This window comes from Heptranchias perlo, chromosome 3 (assembly GCF_035084215.1).
Source record: "Heptranchias perlo isolate sHepPer1 chromosome 3, sHepPer1.hap1, whole genome shotgun sequence".
In the NCBI taxonomy this organism is placed as follows: Eukaryota; Metazoa; Chordata; class Chondrichthyes; order Hexanchiformes; family Hexanchidae; genus Heptranchias; species Heptranchias perlo.
This window is the reverse complement of record NC_090327.1, coordinates 86,563,569-86,587,732: the sequence shown is the minus strand read 5'-3', so window position 1 is coordinate 86,587,732 and position 24,164 is coordinate 86,563,569. Positions and strand designations below refer to the sequence as shown.

General features: G+C 47.9%; 2 non-coding genes across 2 annotated transcripts; both read right to left on the bottom strand.

Annotated features, from left to right (window-relative positions):
- Positions 1-1,377: 1,377 nt before the first annotated feature.
- Positions 1,378-1,491, bottom strand: LOC137320349 (U5 spliceosomal RNA). The gene has a single exon (XR_010962504.1). It is a non-coding gene; the product is annotated as a U5 spliceosomal RNA (small nuclear RNA).
- Positions 1,492-8,102: 6,611 nt separating this feature from the next.
- Positions 8,103-8,216, bottom strand: LOC137320336 (U5 spliceosomal RNA). The gene has a single exon (XR_010962492.1). It is a non-coding gene; the product is annotated as a U5 spliceosomal RNA (small nuclear RNA).
- Positions 8,217-24,164: the final 15,948 nt, after the last annotated feature.

Sequence of the window (24,164 nt, the reverse complement as noted above, 5' to 3'; positions counted from 1 at the left end):
GTACTTAATAGATCATGTATTACAACATTAAAATGAATTTAACGTTACCTGTTCGGGTTTCTCATCACTTCCGAATCACACGTAAGCTGAAAGCAGGAGAGAAGGGCCGGATCCATGAGGTGAGTGCCTTTATTGCACTGTTTGTGGGCCCGGAGGAGCAGGAATGCTTCATCCAGGCCCAACAAGCTCACCTGGAACCCCGTGATCAAACGAGCCCCCCTCTCCCCGATACTGGACAACCCCCACGCCCCACCCCCGCACCATTGTGGACCCCCACCGACCTCAGACTCTTCACCCAACCTCCAGCGGCCTCAGGTCTCCAAGTCCCAGCCCCCCAATCTCCTCCCCGGCCCCCTGACCTCCTACCTGACCGCCCAAATGTTCTTCCCGGCCTCCGGGATTTTACCCAGCCCCCCGTATGATCTCTTTTCCAACCTTCCGATCTTCATCCTGACTCCCCAATCTTCTTTCCAGCCCCCAACCTTCTTCCCGGCCCCCCGACCTTCGTCCCGACCCACGACCTTCCTCCTTGGCCCCATCGATATTCTTCCTGGCCCCCCAACCTTCTTCCACGGCCCACCGATTTTCCTCCCATCACTCCGATCTTCATTCACAATGAGTGAAATACAGGCACTTTTAAAACAAATAATATCTTAACAAACAATAAATTCAACCACAACAACAACTTACATTTATATAGTGCCTTTAACTTAGGAAAACGTCTCTATGGGCTTCGCAGGAGCGTAAACAGACAATAATAGACACCAAGTCAAAGAAGGAGACAATTGGACAAGTGACCAAAAGCTTGGTCAAAGAGGTAAGTTTAAAGGAGCACCTTAAAAGAAGAGAGAGTTGAAGAGGTTTATGGAGAGAATTCCAGAGCGCAAAAGGCCAGAGTTGGAGCAACGCAGAGTTCCCGGAGGATTGTATATTTGGAGGAAGTTATGGTGATAGGGAGGGGGTGAGACCATGGAACACGAGGATGAGAATTTAATGTCATCTTCAAACTCCACCTCAGCATCACCACACTCGACTTTTATAACTCCTCCAGCCTCACATCTCATCCTGCACTGTGACTCCAACCTTTGTGAATCACCCCTCTCCCTCTGCCCCACCATTCGTGCATCAGCCCTACTAAAATCAGTTTTACAGCACAGGAGGCCGCCACCCAGCCCATCTACGCCAATTATTTGAGACACGCACGACTTAGTCCCAAAAATGTAAATATATAACATATTGCACTTCCAGAATTTATCCAAAACCCAAGCACTTGCCAGCCTGAGTAATGAACCTTTGGCCACCTCATCACAATAACAATCAGGGCACACCTACCACATATTCACAACTAAAGATAAATCTTTCTTTTAGCAATAACTCAGCCCTACAAAAGCAAGGCATCAAAAAATTATTTAAAACTCCAAACACTCCTCTCCACGGAAATCTTTAGTAAAAGGCGAAAGATTTATACGATCTGAAGAGAAAACAGAGTAATGTAAGGACTCAACCTCAGATCATTGCTCCGAAGCGATGACATACCTTTTTAACATTGTACTAAGACGCTAGAACTAAGATCCAGAGAAAACATATTACCACAGATCAACACAGCAAGTGGAAATGTAATGACAATCTTCAATCTCCGTGAAAGCTACAGTCAAACCTGAAGTTTATTTTGCCTTTTTGCAAAGTACTATGTAGAACATTATGGGTATGTAAATGAGCTCTGAGCTTTGTGGAGGCTGGGTTTACAGTGACGTGTACAATAAAAGGTGTCGCTGTGGGAACCCGTCTGGGTCCTAGCTATGCCTGCCTTTTTGTGGGATATGTGGAACATTCCTTGTTCCAGTCCTGCTCAGGTCCCCTCCCTCACCTCTTTTTCCGATACATTGATGACTGTATCGGAGCAGCTTCATGCTTTTACCCCGAACTGGAAAATTTCATCAACTATGCTTCCAATTTCCACCCTTCCCTCGCCTTCACATGGTCCATCTCTGACTCTTCCCTTGCCTTCCTCAACTTCCTTATCTCCATTTCTGGGGTTAGACTGTCAACCAATATCTATTATAAGCCCACCGACTCCCACAGCTACCTTCATTACACTTCCTCCCAACCCGCTTCCTGTAAGGATTATATTCCCATCTCCAAGCTTCTCTGTCTCTGTCACATCTGTTCTGACGATGCCACCTTCTACACCAGTGCTTCCGATTCATCTTCCTTTTTCCTCAACTGAGGAATCCCCTCCACTGTAGTTGACAGGGTCCTCGACCGTGTCCGTCCTATTCCCCGCACTTCGGCCCTCACCCCTTCCCCTCCCTTCCAGACCATGATAGGGACCAATTATACTCACCTTCCTCCCCACCAGCCTCCACGTTCAACATATCATCCTCCACCATTTCCGTCATTTCCAGCGCGATCCCACCATCAAACACATCTTCCCCTCCCCTCTCCTTTCAGCATTCCAAAGGGATCGCTCCCTGTGCGACACCCTGGTCCACTCTTCCAACACCCGCTCTCCTCCCCATGGCACCTTCCCGTGCCAGCGCAGGAGATGCAACACCTGCCTTTCACCTCTTCCATTCCCACCGCCCAGGGCCCCAAACACTCCTTCCAGTTGAAACAGCGATTTACTTGTCCTTCTTTCAATTCAGGAAACTGTATTCGCTGCTCACACTGCAGTCTCACCTGGAGTACTGCGTACAGTTCTGGTGCCCTTATTTAAGGAAGGACATACTTACACTGGAGGCAGTTCAGAGAAGGTTCACTAGGTTGATTCCGGGTATGGAAGGGTTGTCTTATGAGGAAAGATTGTACAGGTTGGGTCTATACTCATTGGAGTTTAGAAGAATGAGAGGAGATCTTGTTGAAACATACAAGATTCTGAGGGGACTCGATAGGGTAGATGCTGAGAGGATGTTACCCCTCATGGGGGAATCTAAAACTAGGGGGCATAGTCTCAGAATAAGGGGTCGCCCATTTTAGACGGAAATGAGGAGGAATTTCTTCTCCCAGAGGGTCATGAATCTTTGGAATTCTTACCCCAAAAAGCTGTGGAGGCTGAGTCATTGAATGCATTAAAGGCTGAGTTAGACAAATTTTTGATCAGCAAGGGATATGGGGAAAGGGCGGGAAAGTGGAGTTGAGGTAAAAATCAGATCACCCATGATCTCATTAAATGGCGGAGCAGGCTCGAGGGGTTGAATGGCCTACTCCTGCTCCAATCTCTTATGGTCTTATGGTCTTATAGTCTCTTCCACATTGAGGAGACCAAACCCAGACTGGGTGATCACTTTGCTAAACACCTCCGCTCAGTCTGCAAGTGTGACCCTGACCTGCTGGTCGCTTGCCATTTTAATTCCCCGTCCCACTCCCACTCTGACCTCTCTGTCCTCGGCCTCTTACACTGTTCCATTGAAGCTCAACCTAAGCTCGAGGAACAGCACCTCATCTTTCGTTTAGGCACTTTACAACCTTCTGGACTCAACACTGATTTCAATAATTTCAGACCATAACCACTGCTCCCATTTTTTTGGACAGCAAGTGCTGGTCTTGGTTCTGATGTTTCCATTTACAGCTCCTCTAGACCCATCTTTGTTTCTTTACTTGTCCCATTACCACCCTCCTTGTCTTGCATCATCATCCCTTTGTCATTTAATCACTCCTGCCCTCCACCTTATCACAGACCTTCCCTTTTGTTCTTTCCTCCTCTCCCACCCCGCTCCCCCCCACTTTCCCTGGCTCTGTACTTGCTTAAAAACTGTTTAATCTTCAGCTTCTTCCAGTTCTGACGAAGGGTCATTGTCCTGAAACGTTAACTCCCTTTCTTTCTCCACAGATGCACCCTGACTTGTTGAATATTTCCAGCATTTTCTGTTTTTATTTATGTACAATTCTTACTTGGGTACAAGTTTACGTCGTATGCTTATTCTCTGTATGTGCTCCCCGGCACCCTGATCTCTTCCCCAGGTCCCCGACTCGAACAAAACCCTTCATAATTTTGAACACCTCTATTAAATCCCCTCTTAACCTTCTCTGTTCTCTCAACACGACTGAAGTTCCTTATCCCTGGTACTATTCTAGTAAATCAATGCTCCCTCTCCAAGGCCTTGACATCCCTCCGAAACTGTGGTGCCCACAATTGGATACAATAATCCAGCTGAGGCCTAACCAGTTATTTATAAAGGTTTAGCATAACTTCTTTGTCTCTATTTATAAAGCCCAGGATCCCGTATGCTTCGACAACAACTTTATCAACTTTTCCTGCCACCTTCAAAGATTTGTGTATTTGAAGCCACAGATCTCTCTGTTCCTGCACCCGCTTTAAAATTGTACATTTACTTTATATTACCTCTTCTCATTCTTCCTTCCAAAATGCATCACTTCACACTTCTCTGCGTTCAATTTCATATCCCATGTGTCTTCCCATTTCACCAGTCTGTTTATGTCCTCCTGCAGTCTGCAGCTATCCTCCTCACTGTTTACGACATTTCCAACTTTACATGAGGTTTCTGTCCCTGCAACAGCACTGAAATGGCCCTTATCAAAGTCACATATGACATCCCATGTGGCTGTAACTGTAGTAAACTATCCCACCTCATCTTTCTCGAACTGTCTGCAGCCTTTGACACGGTTGACCACACCATCCTCCTCCAACGCCTCTCCTCCATCGGCCATCTGGGTTCAACTGCCTTTGCCTGATTCCATTCCTATCTATCCAGTCATTGACACAGAATCACCTGCTATGGCTTCTCCTCACACTTGCACACCGTTACCTCTGGAGTCCCCCAAGGATCTATCCTTGTCCCCCTCCTATTTCTCATCTACATGCTGCCTCGCAGCAACATCATCCGAAAACATGTCTGGTTCCACATGTACGTTGACAACAACCAGCTCTACCACACCACCACCTCGCTCTACCCCCACCCCCCCACTGCCTTTGATTTGTCACGTTGCTTGTCCAACATCCAGATGAGCAAAAATTTCCTCCAACTAAATGGAATCATAGAATCATAGAAAATTTACGCATAGAAGGAGGCCATTCAGCCCATCGTGTCCGCACCGGATGAGAAATGAGCCACCCAGCCTAATCCCACTTTCCCGCATTTGGTCCGTAGCCCTGCAGGTCACAGCTCTTCAGGTGCACATCCAGGTATTTTTAAAATGAGTTGAGGGTTTCTGCCTCCACCACCCTCTCAGGCAGTGAGTTCCAAACTCCCACCACCCTCTGGGTGAAATTTTTTTTCGTAATTTCTGCTCTAATCCTTCTACCAATCACTTTAAATCGATGCCCCCTGGTTATTGACCCCTCCTGGAAGGGAAATAGGTCCTTCCTAGCCACTTTATCTCGACCTCTCATAATTTTGTATACCTCAATCAAATCACCCCTCAGCCTCCTCTGTTCCAAGGAAAACAATCCCAGCCTATCCAATCTGTCATCATAGCTAAAATTCTCCAGTCCTGGCAACATCCTCGTAAATCTCCTCTGCACCCTCTGTAGTGCAATTACATCCTTCCTGTAATGTGGTAACCAGAACTGTGCGCAGTACTCAAGCTGTGGCCTAACTAATGTTTTATACAGTTCCAGCATAACATCCCTGCTTTTATAATCTATGCCTCAGCTAATAAAGGAAAGCATTCCATATGCCTTCTTAACACCTTATCTACCTGTCCCGCTACCTCAGGGATCTGTGGACATGCACTCCAAGGTCCCTCACTTCGTCTACACCTCGCAGTATCATCCCATTTATTGTGTAATCCCTTGCCTTGTTTGCTCTCCCCAACTGCTTGACCTCACACTTCTCCAGATTGAACTCCATTTGCCACTTTTCTGCCCATCTGACCAGTCCATTGAAATCTTCCTGCAATCTACAGCTTTCCTCCTCACTATCAACCACACGGCCTATCTTTATGTCATCCGCAAATTTCTTAATCATGCCCCCTACGTTTAAGTCCAAATTGTTACCATATATCACATAAAGCAAAGGACCTAGTATTGAGCCTAAATATTAGCAAGACCGAAGCCATTGTCTTCGGTTCCCGCCACAAACTCCGTTCCCTAGCCACCAACTCTGTCCCTCTCCCTGGCCACAGTTTGAGGCTGAATCAGACCGTTCGCAACCTTCATGATCTATTTGACCCTTAGATAAGCTTCCAAACCCCTATCCGCTCCATCGCCAAGACCGCCAACTTCCACCTACGTAACATCGCCCGTCTCCTCCGCTACCTCACCGCATTCGCTGCTGAAACCCTCATGCATGCATTTGTTACCTCCAGACTTGACGATTCCAATGTTCTCCTGGCCGGCCTCCCATATTCCACCCTCCGTAAACTAGAGCTCATTCAAAACTCTGCTGCCTGTATCGTAACTCGCACCAAGTCCCCTTCACCCATCACCCCTGTGCTCGCTGACCTAAAATGGCTCCCAGTCCAGCAAGGCCTCGATTTTAAAATTCTCATTCTTCTTTTCAAATCCTTCCTTGCCCTCGTCCCTCCTTATCTCTGAAACCTCCTCCAATCCTGTGACTTTCCAAGACCTTTGCACTCCTCCATCTCTCGCCGCTTGCACATCCCCAATTTTGATCGCTCCACCATTGGTGACCATGCCTTCAGCTGCCTCGGCAGTAAGCTCTGGAATTCCCACCCTGGACCTCTCCGCCTCTTTCTCCTCCTTTAATACACTCCTTAAAACCTACCTCTTTGACCAAGCTTTGTCTTAACATCCCCTTCTGTGACTCGGTATCAAATTTTGTTTGATAACGCTCCTGTGAAGGGCCTTGGGACAACAACTTACATTTTTATAGCACCTTTGACATAATAAAACATCCCTATGGGCTTACAGGAGTGTAAACAGACAAAAATTAACACCAAGTCAAAGAAGGAGACATTCGGACAAGTGACCAAAAGCTTATTCAAAGCGATAGGTTCTAAGGAACGCCATAAAGGAGAAGGGAGGTGGAGAGCTTTATGGAGGAAATTCCAGAGTTTACGGCCTAGATGGCTGAGGCATGGCCAGCAATGGTGGGCGCAGAAAGTGATGGATGCAAAAAGGCCAGAGTTGGAGCAGAGCAGAGTTCTCGGAGGGTTTTATGGCTGGAGGAAGTTATGGTGATAGGGAGGGGGGCAATGTATGGAGTGATTCAAAGATGAGGATGAGAATTTAATGTCATCTTCAAAATCCACCTCAGCCTCACCACCTTTTACAACTCCTCCAGCCTCACATCTCATCCTGCACTGACTCCAATCTCTGTGCATCACCCCCCTCCCTCTGCCCCACCAATAGTACATGAGCCCAACTAAAGTCAGTTTTACAGCACAGGAGGCTGCCACCCAGCCCATCTGTGCCAGTTATTTGAAACACGTACTGCCTAATCCTAAAAATGTAAATATTTCACACATTGCACTTCCACAATTTATCCAAAATCCAAGCACTTGCTGCCTGACTAATACACATGATGTGGAGATGCCGGTGTTGGACTGGGGTGTACAAATGTAAGGAATCTTACAACACCAGGTTATAGTCCAAACAGATAACTTTTTTTTCCGCTGGGGGGGGTTACGTGTAGCACGACATGAACCCAAGATCCCGTTGAGGCCGTCCTCATGGGTGCGGAACTTGGCGATCAATTTCTGCTTGACGATTTTGCGCGTAACCCCACCAGCGGAAAAAAAGTTATCTGTTTTTAATACAACTGGTCATTCTCTCTCTTTCTCTTCCTTTCGGATGTTTCTCTCTCTCCCTCTCTGTCTTTGGTTCTGGCTGTTTGTATATTCAGTAGTCTGGTATCTAATGTTTCTCTGTCTGAACACTATTCAATTCATTTGATGGCCTTGATAACGGGCAGTTGGAAAGATTATTTGTAATCACCGGGCATTGTTCTGTGACTATCTATGCAGCAATTTTCAAGGAACCCGACACTCACCTGACGAAGGAGAAAGCCTCCGAAAGCTTGTGATTTTCAAAAGAAACTGTTGGACTATAACCTGGTGCTGTAAGATTCCTACATGACTAATACACAAAAGGCCACCTCATCACAACAAATACAATTCTACCAAGACACACTTATGCCATATACACAACTAAAGATAAATCTTTCTTTCAGTAATAAATGAGCCCCACAAAAGCAGGGCATCAAAAAATTAGTTAAAACTCCAAATGCTCCTCTCCACGGAAATCTTTAGTAAAAGGCGAAAGATTTATACGATCTGAAGAAAAACCAGAGTGATGTAAAGATGTAACCACAGCCAATTGCTCCTAAGCGATGACATACCTCTTTAACATTGTACTGAGATGCTAGACCTACCATCCAGAGAAAACATACTATCACAGAGCAACACAGCAAGTGGAAAAGTAATGACAATCTTCAATCTCCGTGAAAATTACAGTCAAACCTGAAGCTTGCTTTGAAAGTACCATGTCGAACATTATGGGTATGTAAATGAGCTCTGAGCTTTGTGGAGGCTGGGTTGACAGTGACGTGTGCAATTCTCACTTGGGTACAAGTTTAGTTTATATGTTTATTCTCTCTCTGTGTTTGAACTTTCAGATGAGAAATTTTAATCAGCAGTTTCCGTTAGTGAACAAACCGTATTTTGGTTCATACAAGAAGCCATTGATTTAATGAGAGCAGAGACAGAGCTCAGAGCCGTGTATGGAAAGGAGGCAACTGAGGGATTCACTCCAAAATCTAGTATCCATTTCACTGCGCTCAAATTTTTAAACTTAAATGTATATTTGACATAGAAACTAGACTTGTTGATGTATCTGTGGTGTTAATTTTAACTGTTGATCCATTCAACATCTGTATTCCACTTTCATTTACGGAATATATTTGAAAACGACAAAAAGCAAGAAATGAAGGCGTGTTTATTCTTTTGGGGTGAAATAAAGCAAACCAAAATATTAAAAATACTTCAAACGTACATGTTTACAACATTCACAATTCACTATCTGGGCTTGGGTATAGTGGGCAAAATTTCAAAATTTCCAGATGACACAAATCTTGAAATGTGGTAAACAGCTTGAGGATAGTAGCAGACTTCAGGAGAGAAAGGGTAGAGAGTGGTTAGACACCCAAGGGGCAATGGGAGTATAGAGCATGGTAGGAGGCTGGGAAATGGTGTGAGGTGCGATGTTTGATCAGGGTTAGAGGCCGGGAGAAGGGGAGCATAGTAACAGGCCAGAGGACAGCTCTGGAGGCTGGTGGGGGATGGGGGTAGTCTCTTTTTTATTTCAAAAAAATACATCTTTCTGCTACAATATGCCCTAGAATCAACAAGGGGTCAGGCCATATTAGATTTAATAATGAGAAATGAGCCAGATTTTGTCAACATCCTTATGGTGCGTGAACATTTATCTCATAGTGATCACAAAAAACGCTCCGCTCAGGCTGATCAACGTGTACGCCCCGGCTTTGAAGAGCGAGTGGCTGGCCGTCTTCCAGCAGCTCCCACTGCTGCTGGCGACGTCCAAGCCGGTCATTCTCAGCGGTGACTTCAACTGCATCATTGATGCGGCTGGACGATCCGGCAGAGCCAACAACAAACTGGACACAACGTCCAAACTCCTGATGGAAGCGGTGAAAGACGCCAAGCTGTGCGACGTCTTCAGCAACCCTGCAGATGGAACGGCGCGTCAATACACCTGCTCCAGACCAGACGGGTCCGTCCGTTCCAGGATAGACTTCCTGTATGTGTCCCAGAAGCTCAAGGTCAGATCCAGCAAGGTCACACCGGTGTTCATCTCTGACCACTGCCTCCTCCTGGCCGACTGTCACCTACAGGACGATCAGAGAGTGGGCAGGGGGACATGGAAGCTGAACGTGAAACTGTTGACCCCGGGAAACATTGAGGAACTGAAGAGGGATTACAAAGGTTGGAGAACCGTAAAGCCCCTCTTTGATTCCCCAGAGCACTGGTGGGAAGCCATCAAAGCGAACATCAAGAGGTTCTTCATCCTCAAAGGTGTTCAGAAGGCGAGAGAGAGGCAGAGGGAAACGTCCCGACTCCAGAAAAGCATGCAGAATCTTCTCCTGCTGCAGTCGATGGGGATCGATGTCGGGGAGGAACTCAGAGAGGTGAAGGACCAGCAAGTTTCGCTCTTTACCTCCGAGGCCTCCAAGATCATTTTCCGGTCCAGAGTCCGCTCCGTGGAGCAGGACGAGACTTGCTTGCGTTTCTTCTTCCAAAAGGTGCACAGAGAGAGCTCTGTGATCAGCAGCCTGAAGGAAGAGGACGGCTCGGTCACGTCCTCGCAGCCCGACATACTGAGGATCTGCAAATCCTTTTATGCCGGACTCTACGACACGAAGCCCACAGACAGTGCGGCCTCCCAGTCCTTCTTGTCGTCTATCACGGAGGTTCTAGACGACAGCAAGCGGGAGAGTCTGGATCACCCGCTAACTCTGGACAAACTGACAAAGGCCGTCCGTTCCTTCGAGAAGAGTAAGACTCCCGGAAGCGACGGCTTACCGGTGGAGTTGTACTCGGCTCTGTGGGACTGGATAGGCCCAGACCTGCTGGAAGTGTACGGGGGTATGCTTCTGGCAGGCAGCATGTCAGACTCCATGAGGAAAGGCATCATCACCCTCATCTACAAGCGGAAGGGGGAGAGGGAAGAAATCAAAAATTGGCGACCCATCTCACTACTTAACGTGGACTACAAAATTCTGTCCAAGGTCATCGCCAATCGGGTCAAGTCAGCCCTGGAGGTGGTGATCCACCCCGATCAGACCTGCACCGTACCCAGCAGGAAGATCTCTGATAGCCTGGCGCTACTCAGGGATACGATCGCCTACGTACAGGACAGGGGGGTGAACACCTGCCTGATCAGCCTGGACCAGGAGAAGGCCTTTGACAGAATATCCCACACGTACATGATGGACATGCTCTCCAAAATGGGGTTTGGGGAGGGAATCCGCAATTGGATCCAACTGCTCTACACAAACATCAGTAGCGCCGTTTCAATCAACGGGTGGGAATCAGAAAGCTTTCCGATCAAATCTGGAGTCAGTCAGGGCTGTCCTCTCTCCTCCGTCTTGTTTGTGTGTTGCATCGAGCCCTTTGCTGAGTCCATCAGGAGGGATGCGGACATAAGAGGGGTGACGATCCCAGGCAGCGGAGGCACTCAGGTCAAGGCCTCCCTGTACATGGACGACGTTGCCGTCTTTTGCTCAGATCAGCTGTCGGTCCACAGATTGATGAGCATCTGCGACCAGTTCGAACTGGCCTCGGGGGCCAGGGTAAATCGCACCAAGAACGAGGCCACGTTCTTTGGGAATTGGACCGACCGATCCTTTGTCCCCTTCACCGTCAAGTCGGAATACCTGAAGGTGCTGGGGATCTGGTTCGAGGGGACCGGGGCGTGCACCAAAAACTGGGAAGAGTGTATTGCCAAGGTTAAGCAGAAACTGGGACTGTGGGATCGACGATCCCTCTCGATCGTGGGCAAGAACCTGGTCATCAGGTGCGAGGTGCTCTCGGTGTTGCTGTACGTGGTGCAGGTCTGGCCCATACCTCGCTCCTGCGCCGTGACAGTCACCCGAGCCATCTTCCGCTTTATCTGGAGATCAAAAATGGACCGTGTCCGCAGGGACATGATGTACAAATCTCCAGAGAAAGGGGGGAAAGGCGTGCCCAACGTGGCCCTCATCCTGATGGCCACCTTTGTGTGCAGCTGCATCAAGCTGTGTGTAGACCCTCGGTACGCAAACACAAAGTGTCACTACGTGCTGAGGTTCTATCTGTCCCCGGTGTTGAGAAGGATGGGCCTGGCCATGCTGCCACGGAACACTACGTCCAGTTGGACCGTTCCGCCCTACCTGTCCTTCGTCGAAACGTTTGTGCAGAAAAACACCTTTGACCACAAGGCGATCAGCAAGTGGTCCTTCCTTAATATCCTCGAGACCCTGCGGGAAAAGGAGATGGTGGATCCTGTCGGTTGATTCCCCAAGCAGACTGTCAATGTCATTTGGCAGAACGCATCATCGCCAGAGCTTTCAAACAAGCACCAAGACCTAGCTTGGCTGGTGGTGAGAAGGGCCCTTCCCATCAGATCCTTCATGCACTCCTGGACTCTCAGCGCCACCGCACACTGTCCCCGAGGAGGCTGCAGTGGAGACGAGACCGTCACACATCTCCTTCTGGAATGTGCCTTTGCAAAGAAGGTCTGGAGAGAGATGCAGTGGTATCTGTCCAGGTTCGTCCCGAGCAGTTCCGTAACACAGGATTCTGTGCTCTATGGGCTGTTCTCGGGGACGCACACTGAGACGGACATCAACTGCTGCTGGAAGACCATCAACTCGGTGAAAGACGCCCTTTGGTCTGCCCGAAACTTGCTGGTCTTCCAGTGCAAGGTGCTGTCCTCGACCGAGTGTTGCAGACTGGCACATTCCAAGGTCCAGGACTACGTGCTGAGGGGCGCACTGAGGATGGGTGCGTCCGCCGCAAAGGCTCTGTGGGGAAAGGCAACCGTTTAGAGCCTTCCCGCCATTGGACCCGTAATAAATCTGTAATGTATCTGTAATGAATCACCTGTATTGATTGTGATGCAATGAGGCACCCTAGAATGTCATGAACTGTAATTATGTCCAATGTGTTTCATTGAACTGCACTTGATGTCACCTGCAAATTGCATAATCTGTATTGTGTACGTTTGGAATGTGATATGACAACTGTATTGTATGTACTGCTGCAAATTTTATGAATAAAGTATATTTTTTGAAAAAAAAGTGATCATAATATGATTGAAATAAAAACAGAAAATGCTGGAAATACTCAGGGAGCCAGGCAGCAACTGTGGAGAAAGAAATAGAGTTCACATTTCAGGTCGATGACCCCTCGTCAGAATTGGAAGAAGTTGAAGATTAAACAGTTTTTAAGCAAGTACAGAGCCAGGGAAAGTTGGGGAGGGAGAGGAAGGAGAGGAAAGAACAAAAGGGAAGGTCTGTGATAGGGTGGAGGGCAGGAGTGATTCAATGACAAAGGGATGATGGAGCAAGACAAGGAGGGTGGTAATGGGACAAGTAAAGAAACAAAAGATGGGTCTCGAGGAGCTGTAAATGGAAACATCAGAACCATTACCAGCACCTGCTGTCCAAAAAAAGTGGGAGCAGGGTCGCTTCAATGATCACGAAGGTCGGGCCCCAGGACGAGCAAGTAAAATCAGCTATAACCAGTTGGAGCTTTGCTGATGTAGAGCTGGATCCTAAGGCTGGCCGGAGACCGGTCTAACACCTTTTTCCAGTGGGGTAAAAAGTATTTTTTTGCAGCGGACATAGCGGCCAGAGCTTCCCGAGCACCTGGGCACCGTTTCAATCAACGGGTGGGAATCAGAAAGATTTCCGATCAAATCTGGAGTCAGTCAGGGCTGTCCTCTCTCCTCCGTCTTGTTTGTGTGTTGCATCGAGCCCTTTGCTGAGTCCATCAAGAGGGATGCGGACATAAGAGGGGTGACGATCCCAGGCAGCGGAGGCACTCAGGTCAAGGCCTCCCTGTACATGGACGACGTTGCCGTCTTTTGCTCAGATCAGCTGTCGGTCCACAGATTGATGAGCATCTGCGACCAGTTCGAACTGGCCTCGGGGGCCAGGGTAAATCGCACCAAGAACGAGGCCATGTTCTTTGGGAATTGGACCGACCGATCCTTTGTCCCCTTCACCGTCAAGTCGGAATACCTGAAGGTGCTGGGGATCTGGTTCGAGGGGACCGGGGCGTGCACCAAAAACTGGGAAGAGTGTATTGCCAAGGTTAAGCAGAAACTGGGACTGTGGGATCGACGATCCCTCTCGATCGTGGGCAAGAACCTGGTCATCAGGTGCGAGGTGCTCTCGGTGTTGCTGTACGTGGTGCAGGTCTGGCCCATACCTCACTCCTGCGCCGCGACAGTCACCCGAGCCATCTTCCGCTTTATCTGGAGATCAAAAATGGACCATGTCCGCAGGGTCACGATGTACAAATCTCCAGAGAAAGGGGGGAAAGGCGTGCCCAACGTGGCACTCATCCTGATGGTCACCTTTGTGAGCGGCTGCATCAAGCTGTGTGTAGACCCTCTGTACGCAAACACATAGTGTCACTACGTGCTGAGGTTCTACCTGTCCCCGGTGTTGTGAAGGATGGGCCTGGCCACGCTGCCACGGAACGCTCCGTCCAGTTGGACCGTTCCGCCCCACCTGTCCTTCGTGGAAACGTTTGTGCAGAAAAACACCTTTGACCACAAGGCGATCAGCAAGTGGTCCGCGCGTAACGTCCTCGAGACCCTGCGGGAAAAGGAGATGGTGGATCCTGTCGGTTGATTCCCCAAGCAGACTGTCAATGTCATTTGGCAGAACGCCTCATCGCCAGAGCTTTCAAACAAGCACCAAGACCTAGCTTGGCTGGTGGTGAGAAGGGCCCTTCCCGTCAGATCCTTCATGCACTCCTGGACTCTCAGCGCCACCGCACACTGTCCCCGAGGAGGCTGCAGTGGAGACGAGACCGTCACCCATCTCCTTCTGGAATGTGCCTTTGCAAAGAAGGTCTGGAGAGAGATGCAGTGGTATCTGTCTGGGTTCGTCCCGAGCAGTTCCGTAACACAGCATTCTGTGCTCTATGGGCTGTTCCCAGGGACGCACACTGAGACGGACATCAACTGCTGCTGGAAGACCATCAACTCGGTGAAAGACGCCCTTTGGTCTGCCCGAAACTTGCTGGTCTTCCAGTGCAAGGTGCTGTCCTCGACCGAGTGTTGCAGACTGGCACATTCCAAGGTCCAGGACTAAGTGCTTAGGGACGCACTGAGGATGGGTGCATCCGCCTCAAAGGCTCTGTGGGGAAAGGCAACCGTTTAGAGCCTTCCCGCCATCGTACCCGTAATAAATCTGTAATGTATCTGTAATGAATCACCTGTATTGATTGTGATGCAATGAGGCACCCGAGAATGTCATGAACTGTAATTATGTTCAATGTGTTTCATTGAACTGCACTTGATGTAACCTGCAAATTGCATAATCTGTATTGTGTACGTTTGGAATGTGATATGAGAACTGTATTGTATGTACTGCTGCAAATTTTATGAATAAAGTATATTATTTGAAAAAAAAGTGATCATAATATGATTGAAATAAAAACAGAAAATGCTGGAAATACTCAGGGAGCCAGGCAGCAACTGTGGAGAAAGAAATAGAGTTAACATTTCAGGTCGATGACCCCTCGTCAGAATTGGAAGAAGTTGAAGATTAAACAGTTTTTAAGCAAGTACAGAGCCAGGGAAAGTTGGGGAGGGGGAGGAAGGAGAGGAAAGAACAAAAGGGAAGGTCTCTGATAGGGTGGAGGGCAGGAGTGATTAAATGACAAAGGGATGATGGTGCAAGACAAGGAGGGTGGTAATGGGACAAGTAAAGAAACAAAAGATGGGTCTCGAGGAGCTGTAAATGGAAACATCAGAACCATTACCAGCACCTGCTGTCCAAAAAAAGTGGGAGCAGGGTCGCTTCAATGATCATGAAGGTCGGGCCCCAGGACGAGCAAGTAAAATCAGCTATAACCAGTTGGAGCTTTGCTGATGTCGAGCTGGATCCTAAGGCTGGCCGGAGACCGATCTAACACCTTTTTCCAGTGGGTAAAAAGTATTTTTTTGCAGCAGACATGGCGGCCAGAGCTTCCCGAGCACCTGGGCACGGGGTGTGCAACACCATCAGGCTGACCGCAAGGACGGGTGAAGGAACCTCGCCGTGGCAACGAAACATCTTTGTGATGAAAGTACTTCTCGAAGCCTGCGGATTTGCGGCCATGGACACCTCCAGCCCGCAGGACTTCCCGAGGACAGATACTTCGACGTGACCTTCAGGGATGTCGCAGGATGCCTAAAGATACTCCAGGCCTTCAAGGAGAAGGGGAAGGAAGCGCCATTGTCACTTCTCACTGCGGAGCCGCTCTTCACGCTCCCGCAGGGGATGGAACGGATGCTGACAGCTCACACGTTCAACCCGCATGTGCCAGTAATTGATGTGCTGATGCTCCTCAAGATATAAGCGGAAGGAGCAAATCGGAGCATCGACATCGCGGACATGTTCAGGATCTAGACGAGCAAGAGGAGCATCAAGGTGACGCTGAGGGTGGATGACAAGGGAAAAATCATTCATTTCCCATCGAGTTTCGTGATTGGGATGAGTCATGGATACGCGGTGTAACAGGGGCAGCCCAGAGTGCGTCGATCCTGCGGCAAACCTGGGCATGAGGCGGCCTCCTGCAAGGCGATGATCTGCAGGAACTGCAGGGAGGAGGGCCATCAGACACTGGACTGTCAGGAGGCCAAGTGCTGCAACCTGTTTGGAGAGGCTACTCATTTGTACATGCCCTGCCCAAACCAGACACAGCTATGCACAGGCAGCGAGAGGCGAGGTGATAAAGGAGAAGAGAGCAGCAGTTGTGGCTGCCCCAAAGGAGGCCAGATCCCTCCCCACTGCCGTGGACCCCCGTGAAGGAGCCAACGACAAGGAGGAGGACAAAGAGCAGGAAGTGAGCATTGAGGAAACCGACCAAATCCCGACACTCAGCCCCGAGACTCTCCCTGAGCACCAGAGCCGATGGAAAGTGAGCCAGCGGCAGAAGAAGGTTGGACGGCACAGCAAAAGAAAAAGAAGTCCCGAAAATCAGAGGAACTGACGGCCAAAGGTGGAACCAGCAGCAACAGGTGCTGAGAGCCACCAACAGACGACAGTGGCTGCTACTCAGCTGACGAAAAAGGAAAAGGGGAGAGTCCCACCTACCCTCAAAGGAATAGGCAAAACACAACTGTAACCAATGACACAGACAGCAGGCTCCAGCTCCAGGAATTTGGCAGCTCCAGGGCATCAAGAGCAGCAATGAGCCCAGCACACCCCAACTCCAGGACGCCGGGAGAAGCGACATGGAGAGCGAAGTCCCCCAACTCCGGGCAACAGGGCGAAGCGACCTGGAGAACAATGTCCCCCATCTCTGGGCAACCGGGAGCAGCACAACAGTCGCGGAGAGCGAACCACCGGCAAAGGCCGATGAACCGAACCTGGTCATGGATCTCACAGACGCACCACCCCACGAGGCCCCGTCGACAACCCCCGAGTGCGGACACTCCTCCAACGGAGGACAGGCCTCATTCCTCAGCCCTTGGACTGTCCAGACGTTCATGCACACTCCACAAATGCAGAATCAGGACCAATGGATGGAAATGGAGAGGAATGTAGAACCCGGACTAATGTAATTATAGGACCTTAATGTTTGTCCTTTTAGTATTTTTAAAATGGCTTTAAAATTTGCATCCATAAACATGCATTGTGTTAAATCGACTACGCAATGCGCTGCGACCCTGAACTACCTGTCCAGGGTCAAGAGGGACCTGCTGTTCTTGCAGGAATGTGGAATCCCGCACCTCAGCAACTATCGGCAGTGGTCATGCATGTGGACCCCAAGCGTGGATCCGATCGGGCAGTTCCCCAACCAGACAGTCGATGCCATTTGGCAGAACGTCTCGTCGCCAGAACTGACCAACAGGCAACAGTAGCTTGGGTGGTGGTGAGAAGGGCCCTCCCAGTGTGGTCTTTCCAAAACAAACGGAATCACAGCGCCACCGCGAACCGCCCTCGAGGCTGCGGCAGGGTCGAGAGCGTAATCCACGTCTTCATGGATTGCCCCTTCATGCAGAAGATGTGGAGTGAGATGCATTGGTATCTGTCCCGGTTCATCCCAAACAGCTCGGTAACACACGACGCTGCGTTCTACGGGCTGTTCCCCGAAACACATACAGAGACAGATATCAACTGCTGCTGGAAGACCATCAACTCCGTGAAGGAGACCCTTTGGTCCACCCGAAACCTGTTGGTCTTCCAGCTGAAGGAGCTGCCCAAGAACAAGTGTTGCCGATTGGCACACTCCAAGGTCCAGGAGTACACGCTGCGGGACGCACTGAAGCATGGTGAGGCCTACACAAAGGCTGTATGGGGAAAGGCCACCGTGTAAGGCCACCCCACCTTGTATTGTACAGAATGTATTATAAGATATGTACTCTGTTTTGAATTGTAATGATGGGATCGGAGGTTGTATGATCCATATTGCATTACTTTGAATTGTAATTGCGCATTTACATTGAACTGTGTGTATCCTTAAATTTCATGAAATAAGGTATATTTTGAAATTTAAAAAAGAATTTAATGTGATACAAAACCCCAGTTTATACCCTTAAGGGTCAAGAGTTCTACTTGCGAAAAAAAACAGGCATGGACGATAAAAGAGGTAAGGGACAACATAAAACTAAAAGAAAAAGCATACAAAAATGAAGAAAAATAGCACAGATCCTGGTGACTGGGAGAGATACAAAGAACATCAAAGGGTGACAAAACAGACAGTAAGAGCTACAAAAAGGGAGAATGAAAAGAAACTTGCAAGGGATATCAAAATCAACACAAAGAATTTTTACAATTATATTAGGAAAAAGAGGGTGGTCAAGAGCAATGTGGGCCCCTTAAAAACTGATAATGGTGATATTGTAAATGAAAATAAGGAAATGATGGACATGTTAAATAATTATTTTGCGTCAGTATTTACAATAGAGGAAGAGGATAGCATGCCGCATACCCCAAGGAAACTAATTTTAAAACAGGGATGGGGACTCACCATAATTAACGTAAGCAAATTAACAGTAATGAAGAAAATAATGACACTAAAGAGTGACAAATCCCAAGGACCAGGTGCTTTCCATCCCAGGATTGTAAAGGAAGTAGGTGAGAACATTGCAGATGCCCGAACTATAATCTTCCAAAGTCCTCTTGATTCAGGTACTGTTCCTTTAGATTGGAAAATTGCATGTCACTCCTATATTTAAGAAAGGTGAGAGAGGGAAACCAAGGAATTATGGACCAGTTAGCCTAACATCTGTTGTCGGGAAATTACTAGAGTCTATAATTAAGGATAGAGTGATTTAACAACTTGAAAAATTTCAGCTGATCAGACAGAGCCAGCATGGATTTGTGAAGGGTCGGTCATGCCTGACGAACCTGATTGAATTTTTTGAAGTGGTAACTAAAGTAGTGGACAGGGGAATGTCTATGGATGTTGTTTATGTGGACTTCCAGAAGGCATTCGATAAAGTCCCTCATAAGAGACTGATAGCTAAAGTTGATGCTCGTTGAATTGAGGATAAATTGTTGACCCGATTCGGAAATTGGTTGAGGGGCAGGAAACAGAGAGTTGTGAAAATTGGCAGGTACTGAAATTGGCAGGATGTGACGAGTGGTGTCCCATTGGGATCTGTGTTGGGATCTCAACTATGCACTGTATTTATTAATGACTTAGATGATGGGGTGGAGTGCCACATTAACAAGTTTTCCGATTACACAAAGTTAGGCGGCATTGTAATCAGTGTAGATGGAAGCATAAAATTACAAAGAGATATTAATTGATTAAGCGAATGGGGAAAACTATGGCAAATGGATTTCAATGTAGGCAAGTGTGAGGTCATCCACTTTGGGCCGAAAAGATAGATCAGAGCACTTTCTAAATGATGAACAGCTCGACACAGTGGAGGTCAAAAGAGACTTAGGGGTCCATGTACACAGATCATTAAAATGCCATGGACAGGTACAGAAAATAATCAAAAAGGCTAATGCAATGCTGGCCTTTATATCTAAAGGACTAGAATACAAGGGGGTAGAAGTTATGCTACAGCTATACAAAGCCCTGGTTAGACCACCTGGAGTACTGTGTTCAGTTCTGGGCACGCTCCTTAGGAAGGATATATTGGCCTTGGACGGAGTGCAGCGTAGATTTACCAGAATGATACCTGGACTCCAAGGATTTAATTACGAGGAGACATTACACAAACTAGGGTTGTATTCCCTGGAATTTAGAAGATTATGGGTTGATTTGAGCAAAATTTCCAAGATATTAAGGGGAACTGATAGGGTAGATAGAGAGAAAATATTTGCGCTGGTTGGGGAGTCTAAGACGAGGGGAATGAGCCTAAAAATTAGAGCCAGGACTTGCAGGAGTGAAGTTAGGAAACACTTCTACACACAAAGGGTGGTAGAAGTTTGGAACTCTCTTCCGCAAGTGGCAGTCGATGTAGCTCAATGGTTAATTTTAAATCTGAGATTGATAGATTTTTGTTAACCAAAGGAATTAAGGGATATGGAGTTAGGTCACAGATCAGCCATGAACTCATCGAGTGGCTGAACAGGCTCGAGGGGCTAAATGGCCTACTCCTGTTCCTATGTTCCGAATTAGGATAGTAATATAATTTTAACCTAATTTAACTGCAATTTTTTATGAGGAAAGAGATATAGGAGTAAATTTTAACCGCCAAGAACGGGTGGGTTGGGGGCGGGTGGGAGTTTAAAATAACAGTTTTTTGGAGCACGACCACATCCTGGTTCCAACTCGACCACTTCCGGGTTTAATCCAGGCAGGCTTGGATGTGTGCAGCCAGCAGACACCAGGAAGTCCTGCCCCCACTTAAAGCCAGCAGACCGATACTTAAAAGGGCAATTCCTCATTGAGATACTTGAGGTACTTAATAGATTATGTATTACAACATTAAAATGAATTTAACCTTACCTGTTCGGGTTTGTCATCACTTCTGAATCACGTGAGGTGAAAGCAGGAGAGAAGGGCCGGATCCATGAGGTGAGTGCCTTTATTGCACTGCTTGTGGGCCCGGAGGAGCAGGAATGCTTCATCCAGGCCCAACAAGCTCACCTGGAACCCCGTGATCAAACGAGCCCCCCTCCCCCCGATACTGGACAACCCCCACGCCCCACCCCCGCACCATTGTGGACCCCCACCTACCTCAGACTCTTCACCCAACCTCCAGCGACCTCAGGTCTCCAAGTCCCAGTCCCCCAATCTCCTCCCCGGCCCCCTGATCTCCTACCTGACCCCCCAAATGCTCTTCCCGGCCCCCGGGATTTTTCACGGCCCCCCCGCATGATCTGTGTTCCAACCTTCTGATCTTCATCCTGGCTCCCCAATCTTCTTCCCGGCCCCCGACCTTCTTCCCGGCCCCCGACCTTCTTCCCAGCCCCCGACCTTCCTCCTTGGCCCCACCGATATTCTTCCTGGCCCCCAACCTTCTTACCTGGCCCCACCAACCTTCCTCCCGGCCCCTCAACATTCTTCCACGGCCCCCCGATTTTCCTCCCGTCCCTCCGATCTTCATTCACAATGAGTGAAATACAGGCACTTTTAAAACAAAAAATATCTTAAGAAACAATAAATTCAACCACAACAACAACTTACATTTATATAGTGCCTTTAACTTAGTAAAACGTCTCTATGTGCTTCGCAGGAGCGTAAACAGACAATAATAGACACCAAGTTAAAGAAGGAGACATTCAGACAAGTGACCAAAAGCTTGGTCAAAGAGGTAAGTTTAAAGGAGCGCCTTAAAAGAGGAGGCAGTTGAAGAGGTTTATGGAGAGAATTCCAGAGCGCAAAAGGCCAGAGTTGGAGCAACGCAGAGATCCCGGAGGATTGTATATTTGGAGGAAGTTATGGTGATAGGGAGGGGACGAGACCATGGAACACGAGGATGAGAATTTAATGTCATCTTCAAACTCCACCTCAGCATCACCACACTCGACTTTTATCACTCCTCCAGCCTCACATCTCATCCTGCACTGTGACTCCAATCTCTGTGCATCACCCCTCTCCCTCTGCCCCACCACTGGAAATGAGCCCTACTAAAGTCAGTTTTACAGCACAGACGCCACCACCCAGCCCATGTACGCCAGTTATTTGAAACACGGAACACCTAATCCCCAAAATTTAAATATTTAACAGGTTACCTTTTCAGAGAGTATCCAATACCCAAGCACTTGGCAGCCTAACTAATGAACCTAAAGACACATCTACAACTAAAGATAAATCTTTCTTTCAGCAATAAATCAGCCCCACAAAAGCAGGGCATCAAAAAATTATTTAAAAACTCCAAATGCTCCTCTCCTGCCCTCCACCTTATCAGAGACCTTCCCTTTTGTTCTTTCCTCCTCTCCCACCCCGCTCCCCCCCACTTTCCCTGGCTCTGTACTTGCTTAAAAACTGATTAATCTTCAGCTTCTTCCAGTTCTGACGAAGGGTCATTGTCCTGAAACGTAAACTCTCTTTCTTTCTCCACAGATGCACCCTGACTTGTTGAATATTTCCAGCATTTTCTGTTTTTATTTGTGTACAATTCTTACTTGGGTACAAGTTTACGTCGTATGCTTATTCTCTGTATGTGCTCCTCGGCACCCTGATCTCTTCCCCAGGTCCCCGACTCGAACAAAACCCTTCATAATTTTGAACACCTCTATTAAATCCCCTCTTAACCTTCTCTGTTCTCTCAACACGACTGAAGTTCCTTATCCCTGGTACTATTCTAGTAAATCAATGCTCCCTCTCCAAGGCCTTGACATCCCTCCGAAACTGTGGTGCCCACAATTGGATACAATAATCCAGCTGAGGCCTAACCAGTTATTTATAAAGGTTTAGCATAACTTCTTTGTCTCTATTTATAAAGCCCAGGATCCCGTATGCTTCTACAACAACTTTATCAACTTTTCCTGCCACCTTCAAAGATTTGTGTATTTGAAGCCACAGATCTCTCTGTTCCTGCACCCGCTTTAAAATTGTACATTTACTTTATATTACCTCTTCTCATTCTTCCTTCCAAAATGCATCACTTCACACTTCTCTGCGTTCAATTTCATATCCCATGTGTCTTCCCATTTCACCAGTCTGTTTATGTCCTCCTGCAGTCTGCAGCTATCCTCCTCACTGTTTACTACATTTCCAACTTTACATGAGGTTTCTGCCCCTGCAACAGCACTGAAATGGCCCTTATCAAAGTCACATATGACATCCCATGTGGCTGTAACTGTAGTAAACTATCCCACCTCATCTTTCTCGAACTGTCTGCAGCCTTTGACACGGTTGACCACACCATCCTCCTCCAACGCCTCTCCTCCATCGGCCATCTGGGTTCAACTGCCTTTGCCTGATTCCATTCCTATCTATCCAGTCATTGCCACAGAATCACCTGCTATGGCTTCTCCTCACACTCGCACACCGTTACCTCTGGAGTCCCCCAAGGATCTATCCTTGACCCCCTCCTATTTCTCATCTACATGCTGCCTCGCAGCAACATCATCCGAAAACATGTCTGGTTCCACATGTACGTTGACAACAACCAGCTCTACCACACCACCACCTCGCTCTACCCCCCCCACTGCCTTTGATTTGTCACGTTGCTTGTCCAACATCCAGATGAGCAAAAATTTCCTCCAACTAAATGGAATCATAGAATCATAGAAAATTTACGCATAGAAGGAGGCCATTCAGCCCATCGTGTCCGCACCGGATGAGAAACGAGCCACCCAGCCTAATCCCACTTTCCCGCATTTGGTCCGTAGCCCTGCAGGTCACAGCTCTTCAGGTGCACATCCAGGTATTTTTTAAATGAGTTGAGGGTTTCTGCCTCTACCACCCTCTCAGGCAGTGAGTTCCAAACTCCCACCACCCTCTGGGTGAAATTTTTTTTCGTAATTTCTGCTCTAATCCTTCTACCAATCACTTTAAATCGATGCCCCCTGGTTATTGACCCCTCCTGGAAGGGAAATAGGTCCTTCCTAGCCACTTTATCTAGGCCTCTCATAATTTTGTATACCTCAATCAAATCACCCCTCAGCCTCCTCTGTTCCAAGGAAAACAATCCCAGCCTATCCAATCTGTCATCATAGCTAAAATTCTCCAGTCCTGGCAACATCCTCGTAAATCTCTTCTGCACCCTCTGTAGTGCAATTACATCCTTCCTGTAATGTGGTGACCAGAACTGTGCGCAGTACTCAAGCTGTGGCCTAACTAGTGTTTTATACAGTTCCAGCATAACATCCCTGCTTTTATAATCTATGCCTCAGCTAATAAAGGAAAGCATTCCATATGCCTTCTTAACACCTTATCTACCTGTCCCGCTACCTCAGGGATCTGTGGACATGCACTCCAAGGTCCCTCACTTCGTCTACACCTCTCAGTATCCTCCCAATTATTGTGTAATCCCTTGCCTTGTTTGCTCTCCCCAACTGCTTGACCTCACACTTCTCCAGATTGAACTCCATTTGCCACTTTTCTGCCCATCTGACCAGTCCATTGAAATCTTCCTGCAATCTACAGCTTTCCTCCTCACTATCAAC